This window comes from Physeter macrocephalus, chromosome 5 (assembly GCF_002837175.3).
Source record: "Physeter macrocephalus isolate SW-GA chromosome 5, ASM283717v5, whole genome shotgun sequence".
Lineage (NCBI taxonomy): Eukaryota > Metazoa > Chordata > Mammalia > Artiodactyla > Physeteridae > Physeter > Physeter macrocephalus.
In genome coordinates, this window is record NC_041218.1 from 91,348,999 (window position 1) to 91,367,016 (window position 18,018).

Genomic DNA, 18,018 nt, shown 5'->3' on the forward strand with positions numbered 1-18,018 from the left:
CACAGATGAAAGGGCAGGCCCTGTGGCCCAGGAGCCTGAGTCTTTCCAGAGACAGCTGTGAGCAACTTTCCTAGTATCTGCTGAGAGTTCCAGGATGACCTGGAGGACAGAGATGTGAACAGCTTCCAGGGGCCAGCTCTCCCAGAGCCTTCTGGTCCTTGTGAAGTACCTTCCCCTACCTCTTTCACCGTTCTCTCTCCTCATCTCAGGTGCCTGGTAATAAGTAGGTGGACTAGGTTTTCAGCAAACAGATGGCTTAAGAAAATAAGATGGGGACTTCCCTGGCGGTCCAGTGGTTAAGACTCCGCACTTCCACTGCAGTGGGGGCGGGTTTGATCCCTGGTTGGGGAACTAAGATCCCGCCTGCCTCGTGGGGCGGCCAAAAAAAAAGAAAAGAAAAGAAAAGAAGATGCAATATTTGTACTGTTCTGGCATCTGAGGAGCCGCAAGTTTAGAACCTTAATGCTAAACACAAAAACAGGCAGGCTCAACCCAATTAAAAAATGGGCAAAGGACTTGAACAGACATTTGTTCAAAGAAGATAATCACATGAAAAGATGATCAACATCACTAGTCATCAGGGAAATGCAAATCAAAACCACAACAAGATACTACATCACACATACTAGGATGGCTATGTATATAAAAAACAACAACCAAAAAAGTCCCCAAAATGGAAAATAACAAGGGTTGGTGAGGATGTGGAGAAACTGGAACCTTTGGTCACAGTCCGTGGGAACGTAAAATGGTGCAGCCTCTATGGAAAACAGTATGGTGGTTCTTCAAAAAATTAAACGTGGAATCACCATATGATCTTGCAATTCTTCTCCTAGGGTACACACCCAGAAGAACTGAAACAAATCCCTGTATGTGAATGTTCACAGCAGCACTATTAGCAATAGCCAAAAGGCAGAAACAACCCAAGTATCCATCAATGGATGAATAAATAAACAAATTGTGGTATATACATAACACTGGAAAATTATTCAGCCATAAAAGGGAGTGAAGTACTGATACATGTTACAACATGGATGAATCTAGAAAACATTATGCAAATGAAAGAAACCAGGCACAAAAAGTCACATATATTATATGAATTCTATTTATATGAAATGTCCAGAATAGGTAAATCTACAGAGACAGAAAGCAGACTGGTGGTTGCCAGGTACCGAGGGGAGGGAGAGGGGGAAATAACTGCTGAACGGGTATGAGGTTTTATTTTGGAGTGATGAAACTTCTGGAACTAGACAGAAGGGATGGTTGCACAACACTGTAAATGTACTCAATGCCACCCAATTGTTCACTTTAAGATGGTTAGTTTTATGTTGTATGCATTTCATCTCAAAAACGAGAAACCCCAAAACTCTGCAGAAAGTAAGGGCCAAGACGATCCACAAACAGAACAATCAGTTTCAGAACAACTGAGAGTTACCTTCGAAAGCCTCCTTGGAATCACTTAAAGGAAATAATCTTTAGGTTAAGGTAACTAAGGCGACCAGTAGGAGAGAGCAGATAGGCACTCACTCACTCCAAGTCGGGAAGTCCCTAAACGTGGCCGATTCAGGTCCACAAAGAAGTGTTAATTTGTCTTGAACAGACAGCCGCTCCCACCACCCCACACACGGGCACGAAGGCTGCCCCAGCCACTTACAGATGGGACTCCGAGGCACAGCTCCCCTCTGCCAGCCCCCTCATCCCTGATATAGCCATCATTTCCACCAAAGGGACTCAGGTCTTAGACCATGAAGTTGGGACAGAGTCACAGACTCCCAAAGAGCAAGAAGAAACCCCACGAGTAATCATTCTCTGCTACCCCCTGCTGGCCCCTTCCAGGGCTGTTAGCCTCTTCGGAGCTGTAGCCCAGGGGCCACCCTGCCTGGCTTCTCCAACGCAGGCCCCGAGCTCTCCAAGTGCACAGCAGGCCAGAAAGCACCACCACTGGACAGTCTCCCCTACGTGAGCTGCTCTGTGATGCCCGCATGTTCATCCCATTTCTTCCCTGTGGGGCTCACCGTGAACCAGTCCAGTTTCCCTTGCATGGAACACCTTGCCAAATATTTGTTCCCCGAAACCTCTTTCTCCGGGATAAATACTCCCAGACATCTTTTAAAATCATTCCTCACAAAAGGTCATTTTCACTATTCTCCTGATCTCTGGGTCCCCTTTGGCTCTGACTGTGCTTTCTAAACTGTGCCACTCAGAAGGGAGAACATCACAGGTGAAGTCTGGGCAGCTCCCAGCTGTCTGTTCTGGGTATCATTCTCCTGTTAAGGCCACCAGACAACCAAGCTAGATTTCTTATTTCTTTTTTTTTTTTTAATTAATTAATTAATTAATTTTATTTTGGGCTGCATTCAGTCTTCGTTGCTGCGAGCGGGCTTTCTCTGGTTGCAGCGAGCGGGGGCTACTCTTTGTTGCAGTGCGTGGGCTTCTCATTGCGGTGGCTTCTCTTGTTGCGGAGCACGGGCTCTAGGCAAGTGGCCTCAGTACTTGTGACTCGCGGGCTGTAGAGCGCAGGCTCAGTAGTTGTGGCGCACGGGCTTAGTTACTCCATGGCACGTGGGATCTTCCCAGATCACGGATCGAACCCGTGTCCCCTGCATTAGCAGGCGGATTCTTAACCACTGCGCCGCCAGGGAAGCCCTAGATTTCTAATTTCTGAGGGCCGCATCACTCCTGAGCCTTATGTCACATGCTTTACTGCCAAGCTGCTTATCCACAGGTGTCCTTTACAAATATCATCTGGTCGGACGGAGTCAGTCCACTGCTCTGGCCTGGGGAGATCTTTCTGGACTCTGACTCATTAATGCTACTCTTCTCCCTCCTAAATCTACTGCTTGAACAATTGGATAATCCCGCCACTAATGCAATTCTTCTTCCAAATCCTCCTTTATAACGTGGAAGGGGACAGGGCCAAGCGTGCAACTCGATCTATCCCCCAGGGTGACAGCGACCTGTGAACAGTGCTCCAGAGGTGTGACTCTCCTGAGCCACCTGCCACTGAGGGCAGGTGTGTCACTTGGCCCACGCTTCATCTTCACTGGTACGGATCCCATGGATGACTAACAAAATGAGGCTGACAACAGCCCTCCTGCTACCAGTGGTTGAAGGACTAAAAGCTCTTAGCAGTGCCTTGCACACGGCAGGCAATCAAATGTGCCTTTATCACTGACAAGAAATACAATAATAGAAGAAAACCGGTTTTCCAACTCCCAAACTACCCTCCTTACTGGCAACCAAGTATAGACGTTAGGCAGCTGAGATCGATACAAAAAGCACCGGTGCCCAAGGGCTGGTGTCTGAATCCCCACACCCTCCTTCCAGAATCTCCATGCTCTGAGGTGACTCATATCACCCTTCCAAGGCTATAGGAAGGAGTCAATGAGATCAGGCATGTAAAAGAGGTTTAAAAGTTGAGTCAGGCTATGCAAACATAAAAGAAAAGTATTATGATTATTACTGTTATAAATCTCTCCAAGATACCACTTCCACTAGCAGAAACCTGCCTGTTAAGCCAAGGAAAAACCTACAGATGCACTCAGGCTGCCAGAAGGCAGGTCTTTCAGCTCAGAGCAGCTGAATTCCTGCAAAGCAACTTCCCTTTCCCAAGGATGGCAGGATTGGGAGGGTTTGACCAATTCAAATGCAAAAGCCCAAGGCCGAGGATGACTGGGAAACTTTTCAGTATTCACTGCCATCCCTCTCCAACACAAAGCCCTGTGGGTTCCCTTCATGGCTCTTCATTCACTCTGGCCACGAGGTTATCTATACAGTGGGATGGGGGCACCCGCAGTCACTGCTAGCTGAGAGGCATGCAATCTGACACACACCTCCAGCCTGAGGCCTTCAAAAGGTGAGTCTCCAATCCCATCCCAGCCTGACAGACAGGAGGAGGAAAAGGGGAGTGTAACAGGGGCCCCCATCCATAGGGGCAGATTGGAATCAAATCAGAACAAAGAGTTTCTGAACCTCTGCGTTGCAGCTGGTGCATCCAGTTTGGATGGGGCACTGAGAAGGCGAAGGTCTGATGGATAATGTGCGTGCCGAAGCTTGGGCTCCCCAGCTCCACCGTGCAGCCTGAGCCCCCATCCCGTCTTTATACTGGGACCAGAGACTTAGCTTCTACCCCACAGCCTAGCCACCAGGCGGTAACGAATGCGAGTGTTAGACTGAAGTCTGCCGCAGGTACAGGCATTTATCACACAAATGTTTATCAGGTAGGGAGAAAACAGTTCACTCAACCTATTTGGTGAACTTGATGAAGTCCCAGCCCTCTCTCCATCGAGTTGTTCCAACCATACCTTGTAGTACTATAAACCCTTCAGTATCACTGTCATTTAGATGAGGACAAACTGGAACTCGACCTGTCCCCACCAGCTCGGCGGGGCTACCGTGAGAAAGCACAGGGCACGCTCTAAACCGTGGAAGACCGAAAACAAGCCTCATCGTTATTCTCTGCAAGGTAGGAGGAGACCAAAACACTACACAAAATACAAAATAAACCACCTCACTTTATACAGATGAGAGAAACATGGAGGAGAAAAAGAAATCCACTCGTGGCAGCCCTGGGCAGTGAGAATTATGTCACACCTCGGCCTAGGTCACATTGACTACCTTGGAAATTTCCGTTTCGACTGTCTATTTTCATTTCATGTGTAAGTTGGTGATGCTGGGGGGGTGGGTAGTGGTGAAGTTTGAACCTGTCAGGGAGGGACCCACATACCTGGATCAGGGGAGACTCCCTACTCAGAAGGCCTTTCTCAAGGCCCAGATGATGGGCCTTTTCGATTTGTTTGGTTTAAAATATTTAACCCGAGGCACAATGAAGTGTCTCATTTACGACGTTCTTCCTGGACCATTAGACGGGGATTCCACACTCCTTACGCTGACGAACGTGCTACTTAGCCATGCAAATTCTGGGAGCGCAGACAGGGAGACGGGAGGTGCTCAAGGTACGCTCTCAAGGGCCGATTTAATTACACAGCCATTCAGTGGGCAAAGCAGACCAATTTTTAGCCAACTGTTCTGGTAAATATTATGGGAAGCCCTTTCATAGAGTGCTAATGCTGGCTTAGTGATTTCGAACGTGCCCGGCTTCAGTTTCTCATGCAAACACGCACGCGGTCCCCAAAGATGCTACCGCCAGAGCCAGAAAAATCAAACAGATCGTGCATTAGCCAATATGCTATCTTGCCGTTGAATATTATTATTTCCTTTTAGTACTATAAACCCTTCAGTATCACTGTCATTTAGATGAGGACAAAGTGGAAAACCCACTCACTTTCCAGCGACCGGCCTTCCTCTGCCCCTCCCCCAGGCTCTCGGCAAGTGCCGCCACCCGGCTTCTGGGCCGGCTGCACTGCTCCCCAGGGTGGGACAAAACCACCACCACGAACCCATTTCGGACGTTTGAAACAACACCCAATCACTGCATCCATTCTCTCAGAGCGTCCCAGAGGAAATGGCATCATTACTTTCATTTTACTCCGTTTGTGACCAACCAAAAGCAAACAACACGTCCTGAGACAATTATCAGGGTATCTGATGTCGTCAGCTGGGGAGTACGCTCGGGAAGGTTATCAAATGACCTCGCGGAGAAATTAATTTTCAAGAGCTAAAATAACCTCCTGCTGCACATGCCCGGCCGTTTCTCTAAATGCAGAAACGGATTTCACTTTCAGCAGTTAGAAAACTCTCAGGCATGCCCGTTTTTTCAAAAAAGTCTATAAATAACCCAGGATCAGCAAAATTTATGCAAAACATCCTGCTAGAAGAAATGTAAACTAAAACCACTTACAGAGAGACTCGGGCTGCCAACTTAATCTGATTCTACGACGACTGTAAACACGTTGCACTTTTGGAACCTGAAGCGATCCATATTAGCACGGATGCCATCACAGAAAAGAAAAAGAAAAAAAAGGAAGCAACCCGCCCCTTCCCACACTAAACAACAAAAGCCCGGCCCCCAAACAGAGCACCGTGATTCGGGGTTCGGGGTTCTGCACGGTCCAGGACCCGACGGCTGACCAGCTGCAGTCAGTACCAGCTTGCACACGCCAACTGTTTTGACTACAGGCACTTGTTAAACACAGAGTTTCAGGTCCTACCAGTTGGACACCAGAAGTTCATAGAACTGACCCAGTGCCAAGAACAACAAGCCCAGAAAGCGAAACGGCTGCCTCGTGCGCCGTAGTTTTTGTTAACTGTTTATGCAAACCCCAGAGCAACTGGGTAACAATTAAGAAGACAACCGAACTTAAATAACAAAAGCAGAAGATTACCACCTTGAAGGAAATGTAGATGTTGGCAGATAAAGGTCAGACTTCAACCGAGTTTACTGGTGGGGTGGGGGGTTTTCGGAGAGAACCGGGGGTGGGGGTGGGGGAGGGGCAGGTGTCACATGACGAACTGCGGTTATTAGCAGAAGGAACTGGGTGCTTCCTTGAAGCATCTTCTACTTAAGAGGCTGACTCAGATTTTGCAAATGCTGAGGCCTTGGTACACATCTGGGGTGATTGCAGAAGCATTGGAACTTGGATGTTGGTAAATCCCATAGGAGAAAAAAAGGGACGTGCCGAATGCAGTTTTTGAGACACGGAAAGGGACTTCCGAGTTCCCTGCTCCGTGCAGCGAGGCCACTGAGCCACACAGGAAGCAAATGATTGAGGCACATAAGAAACAAATGGAGGGAAAGCGTCCCTGGGCTTCTCTCTGACCTGGTCCTGAGAAAGGTTTCCCTTTCCTCCTTGAGGTTAGGGCTGCTATGGCCAAACTTCCTCCCTCATCCAGACTGGAATCTGTGTTCCCTTAACAGGTGAATCGAGTATTTTCATTTGGCAAAATAAAATAAAAAGGAACGCTTAAGTTACGTATTTAACAAGGTTTTTCATTTCTTTCCCAGAATGCATTAAGCACTATCTCATTTTTGGACCAAGACAACTGACCGGACGAAATTTTAGAATTATCTGAGCATTTGAGAAAAGTGAATCCCAAGAGAACTGGGCTGCGAATGTAAGAGTGAGAAATTTTTAATTGCTGAATGGATTCAAATCTAACCTCTGCCCCACCCCCTTCTTCCTATCTATCTATCTATCTATCTATCTATCTATCTATCTATCTATCTATCATCTATCTCTGATTTGAATAAAATGTTGCCCCTTCCCCACTCCAGAGGTTTAGGGGAAAGTAATGAGTAGGTGGAAATAGGTTGTTTATAAAAACCATTGTAACCATGGGCCAGGTTCATGTTTATTCTGGAGAGTAAATGTCGTTCCTCTGGTTCCGGGGGTCACCAGTGCAATGTGGTGGATATGAACCCACACAGTAGCTGCCCCTTTCCTCCCAAAGGAACCTACATTTTCTTACAAACTATATGCAGACATGGTTTCACTGGGATCTGAAACGGAGCCGCCCTGGAGTGAAAGCCGGCAGTTGCCTGACGGATCAAGAGAGAAGAGCACAGGCAGCTTGCAGCCTCCCAGACAAAGGAAGGCGAAGGGGAGGAAGATGTTGGGGAAGGGGGGAGAGAAGAAAGAGGGAAGGGGCACGCCGGAGAGAAGGGTCGGGTGGGACAAAGTAAAGGCTCACACCAGCCCCCGCCCCTGGACTGACAACTGACTTCTTAAAGCGACCCCAGAATTTTGTGAGCCAGGCCTCTCACTTAGAACTCCATGGCTTACGTGTCTCCTCCCTGCGCATTATATTATTTGATTCTCAGAAACATCCTAGGAGATGAGAGAGGGCAGGTATGATTATCCCTATTTAACAAAGGAGGAAAACGGAGGCTCAGAGAAGCCTCGGTCTCAGCCCCACGAACGGTGACTGTGCCGGTGTGGTGCTTTATTGTCTGCAAAGCGTTTTAAAAGTAGTGGGCTTTATTATTCCCATTTTCACAGACAAGTGAACTGAGATTCTGGAGAGGCTACAAATCACGTCCAAGGCCACACTGCGAATCATCAACGGCATCAGGTCTCCTAACTCCTAACCCAGTTCCCCTTGCTTGCCTCTATCATGTTTCCAGAACACATCATGATAGAGCTGCAAAGGCCAGTAAAGTTGTTTTATTATAAAAGCACATCATCTACCTTGATTTTCTCAAAACTCCCTGTCTTCATGGTTTTTCAGTTCACAGACTGCAACTCCCTAAACCAGGAGGTTTCCTCTCCACACTGTGGGGAGAGCTCCGGCCTTCTGCACTCCTGAGCTATTATTTCAATGCAAAGCAAACACCTCCACCCAGTTTGCACTCTGTCTTCCTTTGATTTGATTAGTTCACCCACGTGCTAATCCCTGGCTCCTTACCTAATCCCAGTCTAAGCAGCCACCAGAGCTAGCGGATGCCCCAGCAGGCCTGCCAAGCTGTATATTACATAGCCTGCATCTCCAAGGTGTGCTGTCTCGCATGTAGAAGGGATCTGGCTACATCTTTTCTCTAACGTGTGTTTGAAAGTTATGCTTTTGCTGGGTTCTTTTGTTACAGAAGCTGATGAAAATAATGGACCGAATGAAGGCTGTCACTGTTATGTTCCTTGCCTGTGCCAAGTGGACACACTCCCAGCTTGATAGAGGGTGACATTAGTATTCTATGACACACATGAGCGGGCTCATTGTAGGTCTGGGGCATTTCCTCTGCGGAGATATGGTAGTGAGTTTGCCGTGGGATTTGTAGGAGTGAATGGGGACGTTTGTCAGGAACCCAAGCACTCAGGGCCATGACCAGAGATGCCAAATGTGGACTGCAGGAGGGGAGAGGTCAGGAAGTGATGATCAGAAAGTTCTAGAATGTTTTGCTGCCACTTTATGAACCTACCTCTCCCCCTTCTTTCTCCCTGAAAACACAGCACAACAAAACATAGGACCAAAGGCCAGGGAAGCTGGATGCCAAGGTGGACTTCATGTTGAATGTCACTAAAGCAGCCTAGGTCGTGAAGACTCATCAAATCCATGTGCCTCTGTTGGCGGGAGAAGCTCTGTGATTAGATGCACAGGTGGCACCTCCCACCGGTTTATTTGAGGTTGTTTTGGTAACCACAGGACATTTGCATCCATGCTGCCTGAAAAGAATATGAGGCCTGGGTAAATCAGAACAGTCTCAGCAGGAAAACTCGCTTGCTTACAAGACACAAAGTGAGGAGAATACTTCCATGTACCTTGTGACTCCTCTGAGCACAGAGATCTTTTTTTTTTTTAAAGTAGGACAAACGGTTTGACAAGCACTGACATATTTAGGGAAGACAGGATAGTCTGTTTAAAATCAGAACTGAAAATCTGAGAGGCATGGCCACCAAATCAGTAAAATTAGTGATAGTGGGCTACTAGAGGAATATGGAATATTAGCATTAATTTGTTGTTGTAGCTGGTACCGGTATGCTTAACAAAGGTAGTTCTATCACAGGCCAGACAAACACTCTGCTCACGGATATGGTGATTTTGGGAAGGCTGGTGAGCACAGTACATCCAGCCCGGAGGACAACAGAGTGATGGAGACAAAGCTGGGGTTCCCTGCCCACGCTCTGGGCATTCAGATGCCCCTCCAGGGAAGGGCACTGCATCAGAGTACATATACAGAGAAGGAACCTGGGCAGGATCCAGTACGGTCTTAAAAACATGGCCTGGATATGTGGAGAGCTGGTCAAAAAAAGGACAGAGGCCTGAGCTGTCAGGAGACAGAGAAGCAAGGTAAGCATGGCAATAACTGTGGCTACCACTGGCTCCAGACCTGACTTTACCCCTGATGTTGCCCTGCAGACTTCCAGGTCAGGACCTGTGGCTCAGCTGGACACTCTTCACTTTTGCCCTGTTACCTGGGTTCATAGGGACTGGACCAGGCTGCCTGATCGTACCTGGAATTGGCTTTTGGTGTAATCCTTTGTAATGTGGACTCATGACCAAAGCCATGGGGACAGTTTTGCACATATGGGGCCACAGACCCTAGATTCTTCAGGAGAGAGCCAGTTTCAACCAGCCTTAGCTGGTACTGCACCACAATTAGAAAAATGACTTTATATTGAAGGTCAGTAAATGTGGGTTGACTACAACGTGAACCAGTGGACCTCACGTTCCTTGAGGGCCCATTGTGAGTCTCACTTATCTTTGTAATCCGATGCCTAGCCAGAGCATGGAAGGCTTGCTCTATGTTTTAAATATAGGTTTTGAATGAATGAAGTTCCACTTAATGTGAACCACCGAGAGAGAGGTATACCTTACTAGGTACACCTGGAAGGTGAATATCTTTTTGTTAAGTATGTATAAAATTTGGTATTTTAATTAATTTTGTTTTCATTAATTGATTTTTTTAAAGTACAATGTTTTATTTTATTATTTTTTTTTCAGGTTCCTTTTCACCCCCCCGCCCCAGTCAAAGTTGGTATTTTTAAAAGTTGTACTGTGGTTCAAGTTAGGGAGAAGGTAGAAAGGCTTTCCACTTAAGATTAAAAATACTAAATCTTCAAAAAAATTGTAGCCACTTTGTAACAGGAATCTTTCCAAAGATCTTCATTCTCTTGTACTTTGTCCTCTTAAATGGTATCCTCTGAACATTATTTGATCTTTTTTTTTTTTTTTTTTATAACTCAAGGTCACTGTTAAGGGCATTCATTTCTATACTTTGCTGCAAAATGGTGATATCAGGGTCTACCGTAGCTTTCAAACTTTTTGACCCTGATCCATCTTAAGAAATGAATTTTACACAGCAGCAACCTAGTATGCACATATGTATGGGACAAAAATTCCAAAAGGTAAGATTTATCTTTACTAAGTGAAAACCACTCGAACGTTTTCTCTTCTTGTTTATTCCACGGTTTAAAATGTGGGTCAGGGATCCCTGAAGTGATCGCCCCACCATCACAAGCGGCACCTGTGGCGTACAAACACTGAGACAGTACACGGGGCTTTTGTCCCTGCACAAAAAGGGCTTCAGCGTTCCCACTTTCGGCCTTTTACTTTTTCCTCTGCATCTGGCGCCACTTGTATTTTGTCAGGGCCTGCCTCCACAGTCCTAGTTCACAGAGTTCTAATTTGCCAAACCTGGAAATCAGACCATCCAGCTTGCCAGTATTACGTCTAAACTAAGTGTAAAGTATTGCTCCATGAAAGCCTGCAGAGTGCCCCACGCATGCCTCGTGGGGCTGGGTGTTCCTCTGTGCTCAGAGCTCCTGGCGGAGCTCCCAAGAGCTCTGCTCAGTGGTGGAGTTCCTGACACTGAGGTGTTACTGGATGCGCCGTGTGTAAACGCCCGCCCGTGATTGCTCCATGAAAGCCTGCAGAGTGCCCCACGCATGCCTCGTGGGGCTGGGTGTTCCTCTGTGCTCAGAGCTCCTGGCGGGGCTCCCAAGAGCTCTGCTCAGTGGTGGAGTTCCTGACACTGAGGTGTTACTGGATGCGTGTGTAAACGCCCGCCCGTGTGTGAACGTGAGTGTTTCTCCTTTGAAAGTAGTATTCTGATGACTGAGCCTCAGGCTGGAAAGGCTATTGAATGACAGAGGCTCCTGGCAGCAATGTACCTTCGTGAATGACCAGCTCTGGGCTCTAGTGTGTGAGGAAGTATTCCCTAAAGTAACTGACCCTACTGCAGGCAGTTTGTAACAATGCAGTATTTCCATTTGGGCTCTGAGCTGCCCTTTGCCCTGTAATTTACAGCTCTTCCTAGTCTATACTTCAGCTCTAAGGAGTCTTCTCACCTAAATGCAAACTAATATGTATATGAAATGTCTCCTGGTGGAATTTTGAAGTGGGGTGTGTGTGTGTGCGTGTGTGCGTGTGTGTGTGTTGGGGGGGTAGATATATTGATTTTTAAAAATTACAGCAAAGGGGGTAGATACTGTGCCCTTAAAGAAACTCAGATAACAAGCAATCAGGCACTGGTTAAACAAACTATTGGAATGCTGGGAAGCTATAAAAATGATGATGTAGATCTATATTTACTGAAATGTGTCCACAATAATTGTAGATGGAAAAAAAAAGTGGATTTCAAGGCAATGTCTATAATAGGATTCCACTTTTATTTTTTAAAATATAAAATATATGCATACAGATACACACATACAACACACAGACAAACACATACACATAGAAAAAAGACTGGAAAGTTTTACACGGAAATACTTTTTTTTATTTCCTGAAATGTTGGCAGTTTTTACAATGCATTAGTTTTATAATAATAAGAAAAAAAAAGCAATTGCACTTTGAAAAAGTAAAATTCTACATTATTATGCAAAACAGTACTTCTGTTTGGGGCACCCCACCCCATTCTCACCTTGTGACTGTTCCCATGGGAACACTCGCTACATCCATGCATCCATCCACAGGGCAGCACACACAAGCTGAGCTTTCACACTCGCCTCTCACTAGTTACGACGTCTCCTCAAACTTTTGAAAGAGTTCTACTCATATATAGAGGGGTAAGTTGAGTCTTTATTGGAAATTTTTCACATTAATGCATATGAAGGCAAAGGAAAGGCTTGTGGTTTTACTTTTAAGGGTCATGTTCTCTTCTCTGATGGAATTAAGGGGAAATGTAAATCCCCAAGCAGATGGCTCTGCTAGTTACCTCTCTGGCAGAAGCGGGCTACCAGTATCTCCATTCTCCAGGAAGACAAGGAAAGAGCTGATGCCATCTACGTTCTGAAGCTAGTTTTCTTCCAAGCCAGAGTCAATTCAAGGCATAAACCGACGTTGGATTTAACGGGAACAATCCCTAACTTGTGTTCTCTCTACAAAGTGTATTCACATCCAAGGGATAACATTCACCTTCATAGTGTATTCACATCCAAGGGCTATCGCCCCCAAAAATGACTAGGAAGGGGGGCAAGCAAGTGTGTTACTCTCAGTTGACAAAAGAAGAAAATAAGATTTATCAAGGGGAGGCAATTTGCCCAAGGCCACCCTATTAGAGACAGGTTTCAAACCCAGTTCTCCTGGGTTTGTTCTCCATGTTTTTTGCCATTGCATTCTCTCTATAAGCAGAGTAACCATATAGCTATTATCCTAACTGGCCACTTTTGAAAGTAAAAAGAGGTGTATTCAAGCAGGGGCCCCAGAGCATCAGGTACAAACTGTGACTCTCCCAGACAAACCAGGACTTACGGTCACTTTAGATATAATCCGGCCCTCTCCCCCGCTGCTCCCCCATCATACCTTTTGAATAGGAGAGAGAAATGGAACACGGTTACACGTCTAATTTACTTTAAAGCGCTTGAGTATGTAAATAAATAAATACAAGAGAAAATAAGAGTACTTGAATGTAGCTGGTGTTTTATTGTGTATGAACCAGTTGGTCTAGGCTGTACCTCTAGGGGTGATCAGCTCACATGCTATGAAGAATACAAAGTCTGGATTCGGCAGCTAGACCAGTTGGTCTAGGCTGTACCTCTAGGGGTGATCAGCTCACATGCTATGAAGAATACAAAGTCTGGATTCGGCAGCTCGTATTCACCCGAGAAGGTCACACTCCAACACTGGCTACTTTAAGTCCTTTGGCTATTTGGATAAACGTTCTGAACATAAAAAATGGGCTTTTGTTGGTGAAACTGTGACTTAGTATAATGAATGCTAGAAATGGGTTCTTACTGGTAAAATTAAAGGTGTTCAATGCATGTAGCCTGGCAAAAAATCTTTAGCGACCTCCCTACCCTTGTATAAACAGGGCACTCGAGGCTGCCCTGTGTGCAGCTGTCACGTTAGGAGGGTTGATGACAGCATGGTGCTGACTCAGGGAAACAGTCCTGTCTCTGGAATATTGCTGCAGCTGCCTTGAGTGAACCTTTTCTACAAGGTATGGTTGGAACAACTCGATGGAGAGAGGGCTGGGACTTCATGAAGTTCACCAAATAGGTTGAGTGAACTGTTTTCTCCCTACCTGATAAACATTTGTGTGATAAATGCCTGTACCTGCGGCAGACTTCAGTCTAACACTCGCATTCGTTACCGCCTGGTGGCTAGGCTGTGGGGTAGAAGCTAAGTCTCACCACCTCAACCTTCTACAGGGGCAACTGTTTTCTTCCAAAAAGAGCCAAGAGTTGTGCGTGGTCAAACCAGCTCAGGTCAGTCCAAACAAACATACCTCTCGGGGAGGCTAAGACAGGTAGATTTCAGCACAGGATCCTTAACACCTGTTCCTCTTTGCCAGGTTATGAGCTTCCTGAAAGGGAAGACCAGGTCTGTCTTGTTCACTACTCTAGCCCTTAGCCTCACACAGTGCCTGCCCATAAAAAGCGTGTGATGGGGATCTGTCCAGTGAATGAATGAGTAGGAATTCTGTTACTTCTAGAATCAATTTCATTAACTGTAAGCCGCGATTGTTTGTTACTCCACTGATGGCAAATGACCCTCAAAAATCACAATCCATTGCTTGACCCGGATTAAGTTAGTACCTTAAAAAGCAATAGATAAACTGGTATAAAAACCACTGGGATGGGCTTCCCTGGTGGCGCAGTGGTTGAGAGTCCGCCTGCTGATGCAGGGGACACGGGTTCGTGCCCCGGTCCGGGAGGATCCCACATGCCGCGGAGCGGCTGGGCCCGTGAGCCATGGCCGCTGAGCCTGCGTGTCCGGAGCCTGTGCTCCGCAACGGGAGAGGCCACAACAGTGAGAGGCCCGCGTACCGCAAAAAAAACCCCACTGGGATTACCTTGTTTAATCCTCACTGAAATGTGATGCTATTGGTATTATCATCCTCATGTTCAGATGAGGAAATCAAAGACCAGAGAGGCCAAAACTTAAGTTAATGAAGCCAGACCCAAGCATGCGCTGCTACCCAGAGTTGGCCATCACTCAGTTTTGCAGGGATTTTTTTTCTTTTCTTTTCCTTTCTTTTCTTTCTTCTTCCCCCCACCCCCTTTCTTTTCTTTTCTTTTCTTTTTTTAAACTACTTTTACTCTGCTTACTTTATGTCATGCTATTGAACACACATCTTTTTGGCACTTCACCTTATTATTATTTTTTAAAATTAATTAATTAATTTTAATTTTTGGCTGCGTTGGGTCTTCATTGCTGTGCATGGGCTTTCTCTAGCTGTGGTGAGCAGGGGCTACTCTTTGTTGTGGTGCGCGAGCTTCTCGCTGCAGTGGCTTCTCTTGTTGCAGAGCACGGGCTCTAGGCGCATGGGCTTCAGTAGTTGTGGCGCACGGGCTTAGTTGCTCTGTGGCATGTGGGATCGTCCCGGACCAGGGCTCGAACCCGTGTCCCCTGCATTGGCAGGCGGATTCTTAACCACTGCGCCACCAGGGAAGCCCTCACCTTATTTTATCAAAAGTTTTTTCTGGGAGGAAAGCTGGATGGATGTTGGAATATATGAACCAGCTTTCTGGCTCTTCTGCTTTTAATTATTTGGATTGACACGTGGCACTGAGGGATGTCTAATGGCCTCTCGTTTCTTTGAGCTGCGGGAGAATCTACCACAGCTCTGCTGGTCTCCAGGGCCCCAGGCCCTCGGCTCATCCGATCCCCTCCCCATCCCCCCACCCTGGACAATTGAGAGCCTTTGTTTTCTGCCTCTGGGAGCTGATGCGCGGCCTCCTCTCCCTGGAATGCTTGTCCACCCTTTTGTTCTTCACCTTGGCTAACCTGGTGGCGCAGTGGTTCAGAGTCCACCTGCCAATGCAGGGGACACGGGTTCGAGCCCTGGTCCAGGAAGATCCCACATGCCGCGGAGCAACTAAGCCCGTGTGCCACAACTACTGAGCCCATGTGCCAAAACTACTGAAGCCCGCCTGCCACAACTACTGAAGCCTGTGCGCCTAGAGCCCGTGCTCTGCAATAAGAGAAGCCACCGCGATGAGAAGCCCGCGGACTGCAACAAAGAGTAGCCCCCGCTCGCCACAACTAGAGAAAGCCCGTGGGCAGCAACGAAGACCCAATGCAGCCAAAAATAAACAAACAAACAAAAAAAAGAGACCCAGTTCAAACATGACCACATTTGGGATACCGAGGAGTGCCCTGTCACCCTGCACCTCTGCAGGTCTCATGGGAGTCCCTTCTCAGTGCTCCCAGGCACACTGCACCCACCTAGCACATGGCTCTGGAGCCACCGATGGACCCGCCTCTCTCTTCCTATGCGCCAGCAAGAGCCGAAGTCAGGGGCCTTGCCTTAGTGCTGGCGCACAGCAGGCACTCCAAATATGTTAGACAGTGAATGGATAAATCAGTAAATAATTAGCCAACTCACAGGAAAGCACAAGAAAACCCAGGCGTCAGCAGGCCAGCAGTTTCCAGAGGTCTGAGGGCTAGCTAACCTTAATTACTTGTTTTAGCCAGTGGGCTCCAAAATAATTTTTGAAGGCTAAGGGAATGATAGTGGGTTTTTATGAGGCAATAGACTATTTAGTTCTGAGTGCTCAACTCCTTTGCCTGTTATAGAATAAAATCTCTGGAGAGATTTTCCCAGTGCAGCTAGGTCCCACTCCCTGATGCTGGGCCAGCCGCTGGCCTCCCCCTGGGGGCTTGGGGTGATCTGACAGCACCCACGTGACAGGCTGCACTGGCAGCTCACAGAGCTCTCGCCGGCTCTGGGTGCCCATCTAAGCCAAGAAGTTAGCAGGTCCCAGATGCAGGCCAGCACATGACCTGAGCAGGGCCACAGCTTGAGCCAAACGTGGGCCTTCGGCCTAACGAAATAAACAATTCCCAGCATAGCCTGACCTTTCAGAATGTAATGCTTTCTAACCGCACTGTGTAGATAAAAATAATTTAGTGATTTCCTCCCACTAAACTCTTGGGCACAAACCAAGAAATCTGCAGCGTGGCTGCTCTGATGCTACTGTACAATTGCAAATATTTAGGCTTCTCTGGGTTCTTATCAGTGTTTATCAGCAGGGATGCACCTGGCTTTTTTTTTTTTTAATTAATTTACTTATTTATTTATTTTTACAATTTTTGGCTGCGTTGGGTCTCTGTTGCTGCGCACAGGCGTTCTCTAGTTGCAGCGAGCGGGGGCTACTCTTCGTTGCGGTGCACGGGCTTCTCATTGAGGCTTTCTCTAGTTGCAGCGAGCGGGGGCTACTCTTCGTTGCGGTGCACGGGCTTCTCATTGCGGTGGCTTCTCCTGCTGCAGAGCACAGGCTCTAGGCGAGTCGACTTCATTCGCTGTGGCACGTGGGCTCAGTAGTTGTGGCCTGTGAGCGCTAGAGCGCAGGCTCAGTAGTTGTGGCGCACTGGCTTAGTTGCTCCGCGGCATGTGGGATCGTCCCGGACCAGGGCTTGAACCTGTGTCCCCTGCTTTGGCAGGTGGCTTCTTAACCACTGCACCACCGGGGAAGTCCCGCACCTGGCATTTTTGGTGGGATAATTCTTCCCTGGGTGGAACCATCCCATGCACTGCAGAGGGTTTAGCGCCTCTGATCCAATCGATGATAATGACAGCCTCAAAATGCACATTTTCAAGCATTCCTAGGGGTGAGAGGAATTGTGAGTGCTGGGGTTCCCTGTGGGGTTAGCTGTGATTCATTTTGCAGCAGGAGAATCTTGGAAGGACTGCAGAGGCCACGCAAACCAGGGGTGGGTTGGGACAAGGCCCAGGGCGTCAGAGCACCTGACCCAGGGGATACTCAGACCAAGCGCTGTCTTTGGGAGAAACCAGAGGTCCTGAGAGCGGTGAGGATGCCTGGGTGCCTTGAATGAAGAAGTCAGGCCGGTGAGGGAGTTGGCCTCACAGAACCAACAGACTGGAGATTGAGCAGAGGTCAAAATGGTACAAAAGGGACAAAGAACGAGCGGGGAGAGGGGAAAAGCCAGGGCAACGGCTCTGAATGCCAGCTACACTCAGCATCCACCTCTCAGCCTTCAGGGGCATATGTAACAAAGGGTCCCAGAAGGCCACTGATTCTGAACAGCACTAAGGCTTTGAAGGTTTCATGCACCAACTAGCTCTCCTCCCTTGCCTGCTCTTTTTTTTTATTTTTTATTTTTTTATTTTTTATTTTTTTTTGCAGTACGCGGGCCTCTCACTGTTGTGGCCTCTCCCGTTGCGGAGCACAGGCTCCGGACGCGCAGGCTCAGCGGCCATGGCTCACGGGCCCAGCCGCT

At 47.5% G+C, this 18,018-nt stretch overlaps 1 protein-coding gene across 1 annotated transcript in view; it reads right to left on the reverse strand.

The window, feature by feature from the left end:
• The window catches only part of ATXN7L1 (ataxin 7 like 1), a 248,697-nt gene that overhangs the window by 69,954 nt on the left and 160,725 nt on the right, over positions 1-18,018 (reverse strand). The window lies entirely within an intron of this gene.